We start from the raw sequence: 8,561 nt of genomic DNA on the forward strand, positions 1-8,561 counted from the left end.
AGCAGCCATCCGTATTTGAGACTCATCGCAGAGTTCCTCGACTTGATCCAAAGCCTCTTGGAGCAGTGCCTGATTGGTGGCCGGATCATAAGTCGTCCTCCTGTGGGATGGGAATAATGTTTCCACCGGGACCATTGCTTCACAACCGTACGCCATTGAGAAAGGCGAGTGACCGGTTGTGGTTACGGGGGTCGTCCGTAGGCCCACAATACCCTTGGCAATTCTTCGGAGCCAGTTATTTTTACGAAGCCGGTAGCTTCTTTTTCAAGGTGACCTTTAGGATTTTATTGTTGCTTGCCCGGCCGTTTGTTTGAGGCCGGGCTACCGCGGAGAAGCTTTTTACCACTCCGTGTTGGTTGCAAAAGTCAGTAAATTCCTCGCAATCAAATTGCTTTCCATTGTCTGAGACTATTTTGTGAGGCAAGCCGTATCGACACACTATGTTTTTGATAACAAAGTTCAATGCCTTCTTAGCAGTTATTGTCTTCATTGGCTCAGCCTCTGTCCACTTGGTGAAGTAGTCCACTGCTACTATTGCATACTTTACCCCTCCTTTTCCCGTAGGTAGAGACCCGATGAGATCTATTCCCCAGACCGCGAAGGGCCAGGGGCTGGTCATCAAAGTGATCTCATTTGGAGGGGCTCTCGGTATGTTCGCGTACCTTTGGCACGAGTCACACTTTTGGACATAGTCTATACAATCTTTTTTCATTGTTGGCCAGAAGTACCCTTGCCTCAATATTTTCTTTGAGAGGCTGGGTCCTCCCGTATGATCTCCACAGAACCCTTCATGGACCTCTAGCATGATTTGTCTAGCTTCAGGGTCCGATACACACCTTAAATAAGGCATGCTGAGTCCTCTCCGGTAGAGAATTTGGTCCATCATTACATAACGATGAGCTTGATACTGAATCTTTCGAGACAGTGCCCTCTCTTGGGGCAACTCACCTGTGGTTATGTACTTTATGATGTGGACCATCCAGCTGGGTTCTTGCCCAACCGTTAGTGTGGTCTCTTTTATTTTGATGCTTGGCTCTGCCAAGCGTTCCACTGGTACTACTCCCAATTCTTCGATTTCACTGTCCGAGGCTAATTTAGCCAGACAGTCTGCATGAGCGTTCTTCTCTCGGGGGATTCTTTCTATTTTGTAGTCCGTGAACTCGTGGAGCAGTTCTCGGACTATTGCTACGTACGCGGCCATCCGTTCGCCGCGAGTTTGGTATTCTCCGGAGACCTGGTTTACGACCAGCTGAGAGTCACTGTAGACTTCCACTCTCTTGGCTCCTACAGCTTTAGCCAATTTTAGCCCTGCTATCAGGGCCTCATATTCGGCTTCGTTGTTCGAAGCTGTGAAGTTGAATCGGAGTGCTGCCTGGAGCCGCAATCCAGTAGGTGATATCATAGCCACTCCGGCTCCTGAACCGTTCTCATTAGAAGCTCCGTCTACAAATACTCTCCAAGTGGGGATTGGTGGTTCCGGTGTATTAGCTGTTGCCTCGGCTTCATTGCATTCGTTGATGAAGTCTGCCAAGGCTTGGCCTTTTATGGAAATCCGGGGCACGTAATGTAAGTCGAATTGACTCAGCTCCATCGCCCACTTGAGGAGTCTTCCGGATGCTTCAGGCTTCTGGAGAACTTGCCGGAGCGGATGATTAGTCAAGATTCTGATCGGATGGGCTTGGAAGTATGGTCTCAACTTCCTTGATGCCATCAGGAGGCAGAATACTAATTTTTCAATGACCGGGTACCTTGTCTCGGCCCCTATCATGTGCTTACTAACATAGTACACGGGGTGCTGAATTTTTTCTTCCTCCCGGACCAGTGCAGCGCTGACCGCGTGCTCGGAGACGGCCAAGTAAAGGAACAAGTCTTCTCCAAGGACGGGTTTTGATAGGACAGGAGGTTTGGCCATGTGGTCTTTTAACCTTTTGAATGCCTCCTCGCATTCATCTGACCATTCGAATTTTTGGCATTTCTTCAGTATGTTGAAGAAGGGTATGCACTTGTCCGTGGATCGTGAGATAAAGCGGCTCAGCGCGGCTACCTTTCCGGTCAAGCTCTGCACGTCTTTATGTTTCTTGGGGGATGGCATGTCCAGGAGAGCTTGGATTTTCTCCGGGTTCGCTTCGATCCCCCTTTGGCTGACTATGAAGCCCAGGAATTTTCCCGACTTGACCCCGAAGGTGCATTTTTTCGGGTTGAACTTCATGCCGTATCTCCGGACGACTTCGAAACATTCTTCTAAGTCGCTTGCATGGCTGTTGCATGCTTTGGATTTGACGAGCATGTCGTCTACATATACCTCCATGTTTCGTCCCAGGAGGCTTTTAAACATCCGGTTAACCATTCTTTGATAGGTTGCTCCGGCGTTTTTCAGTCCGAAAGGCATGACTAGGTAGCAGTATACCCCCTTATCGGTCTTGAAGCTAGTGCACTCCTGGTCTGCCGTATGCATTTTTATTTGGTTGTACCCAGCATAGGCATCCATGAAAGACAGCAGCTTAAATCCGGACGTGGCGTCGACCATGCAGTCGATCTGGGCGACGGAAAGCGATCCTTTGGGCGAGCTTTGTTTAGATCTGTGAAATCTATACAAACCCGCCAAGTCCCGTTCGGCTTGGGCACCAGGACTGGATTGGCCAGCCATTCTGGATAGTACACGTCGCGGATCATGCCATTGGACAAAAGTTTGTCCACCTCTTTCTCTAAGGCCTCGGCTTTCACCGAGTCGAGCGGGCGTCTCTTTTGCTGTATAGGGGGCATGTCCGGGTTGACATTGAGTACATGGGTGATGACATGAGGGCTGATGCCGGTCATGTCTTCTTGGCGCCATGCAAAGATGTCGATGGCGCCCTTCAGTGTTTTTATTATTTTATCTTTTTCCTCCGGATCCGAGACTCTTCCCCTATCCGGAGTACTTTGGAGGAGTCGTCGTCGCACACTTTGGTATTTCTTCGACGTCCTCCATTGGCTCCACGACCCTTTCGGACCCTATGCGAGGAGCCAACTCATCCTCTTCAGCCTTCTCTATCTCAGGGGGCCCCCGGACCATGAGTACTGGTAAGTGGGTGGCAACATTGTAACATTGCCTGGCCTCTCCCTGATTTCCCCCTCACCGTTCCGACTCCGGCTTCCTGGGTAGGGAATTTCAGGCATAGATGTCGGATTGAAGTAATCGCACCAAAGTCGACGAGGGCCGGTCGGCCTAGGATCGCGTTGTAGGCTGTTGGACAGTCTACCACCACGAAGGTGCAATACTTATAATAAAGAGCTGTAAGAAAGTGAGATGAAGATTTTTTTACGTGGTTGGGGCGTTAATGAGCCTTAGTCCACGAGTCTCTATTATTAATGGATGTATTTAATACAGATTCCACACTTGAGAGAATGTCGTTCTCTTAAATACAGAGAATGTTCTTGGTGAGTATTTTCTCTTCCTGCTCTTTTGCAAACCAAGAATCTCGACCCCATTAAATGAGCTTTGAGGGGGTATTTATAGTGTTTTGGTGGGGTAATCCCTAGAATTGTTCTTACACATGTATCTGTAAGTATCCATAAAGTTGGGCATTTCCAATGAATATACCATGGGTGATGCATGGTCAAATCCCTAGGTGCTGTAGGGTTTTTATGAAGAATGTCCTTTTTGCCTTGTGATTGACGTGACTCTTCGCAGAGTAGCCGTCACTAGACTTAAATGATCATTCTTTGTAGCGGCTACCTTTGTTTGGGGGTTGTGCCGTCAGACTTTATTGCGTGTTGCAGTCCCAACACGCTTCCTCCCATGCAGCATTAAATGCGACTTGATTGTTCGGGAGAGACCTGACATATCCCGGAGAGCCTTCACGCTACACAAGCTTCCTGGAGTACCTTGTACTCCGGGTGCCTCCTCCGGGACCCATGCTAACAGCGCTTCCTTGTGGCGCACAAAGACTTAGCAAATGTTTACAAGTTATCTGATCCACGTGTCCCCTCTCGAGTGGTCCACGTATTTTGGGCGAATTCTGGAGCAACACAAGGACATGAAAGGAAATTTTCGTTAATAAGTCTATTCAATGGACTTAACAAAACTTCCTGTTCCTAGTATTGTAGGTTTGAGTTTATCTAAACCTATGGCTTGTGGTATACCTGGAAATTACTTACTCTAATGCAAGCATGAGATGCTGATGCATTTTCTTTCCAATGGAAATCTATAGAAGCTTCACAACTTCTTAGATATAGATTTTATCTAAGGAAAAGTTTCAACTATTCCAGAAAAGATAAAGCCATGAAAGAATTTCTTGAATTAACAGTGAGAGGTCTCAGATATGCTTTAGTATGCCTTAGACCAGACACCTGCTGTTGAGTGGGAGTAATGAGTAGGTATAAGATTAATCCAGGAGAGGAACATTGGAAGACAATAAAGTAAATCTTAAGATTAAGAAGAGGAACTATATGTTAGTCAATAAGGGTGTTTGTTTAAAACTCTTAGACTACACCACATCAGATTTCAAGACTTGCCTTTGTGCTAGAAAGTCTGCTGATGAGATGGTGATTACTTTGGGGGTGGAGTAGCGATTTTGGAGAAGTGTAAAAACCTATCTGAAATCTCTTGGTCTACCGAGAGAGAGGCGGAATGTTAAAAGTTGCGGGAAAGATACTTATTCGGTCTAAGGAAAGTTCTATACATTTGTGGCCTTTGTTCAACTTACCTTAACTACTAGGGTTACTTCCTGAATAACCAAAGAGTAGTTGCCCAAAAGTATAGAATCCAGTATCCCAAGAGAGTAGACATATAGAGAGGAATTTCACATTATCAAGGATTTTGTGATTAAGGAAGAGTAATGGTGGAGAAGAGGTTGGGTTTAATTCAACCTGTCAGATCCCATTACGAGGAGTTTACTACTATTACACTTGATTGGTATATCAAGGTGTTAATGATTATTTGAAATGCACTTTTTGTTTTATATTAGTGCAAGTGGGAGTTTGTTGGGTTTTATGCCCTAAATAAAACTCAATTCATATAATCAGATTTACTTATTAATAAAGATCAGAAATAACATTTTATGTTGCATGGTTCACGTGATTTATTTCATGATTATATGTAATATAATGTATGAATTCTTTTTAAGTCCAGAACATATGAGTTTGTTAAAGATTATAGTGTTGTCAGCACAGTGGAATATAATCTTTATTATATGTTCAAAAGTTGATTCCCTGATTTGTCAGAACACTGGATTTAGACTGACATGGTATAATCAGCGATAGGTATTCTTACACCTTGGAAAAGTGTTATGTCCTTTCCAAGACATTGGCAAAGTTTACCAGTATCGGATGTATGGAGTATACATCGGTAGGGACCGATATTGAACTTTGATTAGATATGTTAAAATTTACCGTAATATCTATTCAATTAAATATCACCTGTTGATCCTAGATCACATGATCGAAATCCTGATATGGTTAGGCTCAATCTCAAGAGTGTTATTCGTGTTCTTTGATTTGTTAAGTTAAGCCTACTTTTGGGTTAGGGTGATACTTACATTTTGGGAACACGGTAGTGCAATTGAGTGGGAGCGCTAACATAAATATGGAATCTATAGCTTCTATTTGGCAAATAGAAGTAAAGGATGATTTCCTTCGAGCTTAACAAAACGAAGATAAATGGTGGAGATCTCATTTCACTTAGGTGAAATATCATTTATACAGGGTTAAGTGTTTTAAGGATAAAATACATTGTAGGGTGTTACGGTAATTTAATCCCTTTACAGTGTAGATCATCTATATAGAGGATCATTGATCACATTAGTGTTATAACAATGGATAACTAATGACGTGTCTATATCGTGGAACATATAGAGCGTTTCTATATGACTGAGAGTGCAATTCCAAGTTCTAAGTGTGGATTCAATGAGGAATTAATAAGTTAAGGAATTTACTTGGTAAATTCGGTTCGACTTATTGGAAGCTCGGTTATATAGACCCATGGTCCCCATACTAGTTGAGACCATACTGCTTGTAAGACTCAGTTAATTGATTTTAATTAATCAATTATAATTCTAAAAGTTAGACTATGTCTACTTTATGAATTCTCACAGTTTAAGGATGAAATCGTAAAGAAAAGGGTTTCTAGGTTTAATTATTAATTAAGAGACTTTGTATGTCTAATTAATAATTATTTTAAATGACAATATTATTTAATAATCTATTTTAGTTAATAAATAATTAGTTTTAGCATTTAAATGATTAGAATTGGAAAAATGGTATTTTTGGAGAAATTGAAATAAAATTGAGGAAACTGCAAAATCTAAGTGAGGCCCATATCACCCTATGGCCGGCACCTCTTTGTGTGTTTCCCAATTATTATTTTCAATTTTAATTGCCATGTAATTGCTAATCAAAGCCTAGTAAAAATAGGAAAGTGGTTGATCACACTGAATAAGGGAGTTAATTGATTACACAGTAATTAAGGAAACTGTTTAATTTGGAAAGTTGTGCTCTCCCTTCTCCCTATATAAAGCAACCTTTGTTCTCTTCTATTGTAAGCCATAAGCCACGAAATTAAGAGAGAAAAAGAGAGAAAATTTCGAAATCCTTGTGAGATGAGTAGTGCCCACACACATCAAGTGGTATCTCAATCATAGTATGGAAGACTATGGAAATTCTGCATCAAAGAAGGAGAAAAGAAGATCCAGGTTCAGATCTTGGTGATGCTCTGCTACAGAAAGGAATCAACGGCTAGAGATCTGAACGGAAGGAGTCATATTGTTCCGCTGCACCTACTGTAAGGTTTTCTAACTTTATATGTGTTTATTTTCATTGTTTTAGAATTCATATTAGGTTGTTAATCCAACATACTTGTTAGTAAATCTAGATCCTGGTAAAATAATTTCCAACAATCGGTACAGGCTAGAGTATGACTAGCAGCTGGAGTATGACCAGTGTACCGAGTATAGGCTGTTACTTGTCAATAGTACCGTCTTATGAACGTTCAGGACTCAGTATCGAGTGGGACACGGCAGTTAGGGTTATGGTCAGGGGTATGGGCGTCTGATCATAACTTGGGATTTATGTATGAGATTTGATTATGCTTTTCTTACTGAGTCTGTCGACTCACAGTGCTATGTTTATGTGTAGGTAAGGGCAAGGCTAAGTCTGAAGGACCGTGAGAGCGAGCCGGTGAAGATTTTACATGTCGGGGCGGTTAGGCCTGGAGCGTACGATCCTCGGGACAGCAAGGCTATTTTTGTAATTAGTCGCTAGGCGACAAGTATTTTGTATAGTCAGTGAACTTTTGTAAAAGGTTTTGTAATCGGGATCCCGAATATTTTGTATAAATATTTTATAAGTTTAATTAAAAAAGCAAAAATTTTAATTAATCACGATTTCCATAAACCTCGTTGATTAGCAACGAGCTGCACAGTATGTTTAAAAATCACGTAATACGCCTATGCTAGTTAGGGTGTTACAGTTCTCTTCTCTTGTATGCATCATAAGCCACGAAATTAAGAGAGAAAAAGAGAGAAAATTTCGAAATCCTTGTGAGATGAGTAGTGCCCACACACATCAAGTGGTACCTCAATCATAGTATGTAAGACTATGGAAATTCTGCATCAAAGAAGGAGAAAAGAAGATCCAGGTTCAGATCTTGGTGATGCTCTGCTACAGGAAGGAATCAAGGGCTAGAGATTTGAACGGAAGGAGTCATAATATTCCGCTGCACCCACTGTAAGGTTTTCTAAACTTTATATGTGTTTATTTTTGTTGTTTTAGAATTCATATTAGGTTGTTAATCCAACATACTTGTTAGTAAATCTAGGTCCTGGTAAAATAATTTCCAACAACTCTAACCAATGCTCTGGAAAGAACATAGCTTTTCTCCAAATGCAAGTAAACTCTTGCTGTAGATTATCATATCAGTAAAACCCTATGTCTGATAAATCTAGGAAACTTTATTCACATAGTCATGTTTACTTTCCAATGTGTTGACAGCACAATAAACAGGATCAAGTATGTGAAAAGGGTTTCAGATGAATTTATACATTATGTACATATAATCATGAAATAAATCATGTGAACCATGCATTATTAAATGTTATTTCTGATCTATATTAATAAGTAAATCTGATTATATTGAAATTAGTTTTATTTAGGGCATAAAACCCAACAAACTCCCACTCGCACTAATATAAAAAAAAATGTGCGTTTCAAATAATCTCAACACCTTGATATACAAATCAAGTGTAGTAGTAAACTCCTCGTAATAGGATCTGAAAGGTTGAATTAAACATAACCTTTTCTCCACCATTACTCTTCCTTAATCACAAAATCATTGATAATGTGAAATTCCTCTCTATATGTCTACTCTCTTGGGATACTGGATTCTATACCTTTGGCAACTACTTTTGGTTAATCAGGAAATTAACACTAGTAGTTAAGGCAATTTGGAATGGTGCCAAAAATGTATAGAACTTTCCTTAGACTGAATAAGTACCTTTCCTGCAACTTTAACAATCAGTCTCTCTCTGGTAGACCTAGAGACTTCAGATAAGTTTTTACACTTCTCCAAAATCACTATTCCACCCCCA

This window comes from Cannabis sativa, chromosome 2 (assembly GCF_029168945.1).
Source record: "Cannabis sativa cultivar Pink pepper isolate KNU-18-1 chromosome 2, ASM2916894v1, whole genome shotgun sequence".
NCBI classification, from domain to species: domain Eukaryota; kingdom Viridiplantae; phylum Streptophyta; class Magnoliopsida; order Rosales; family Cannabaceae; genus Cannabis; species Cannabis sativa.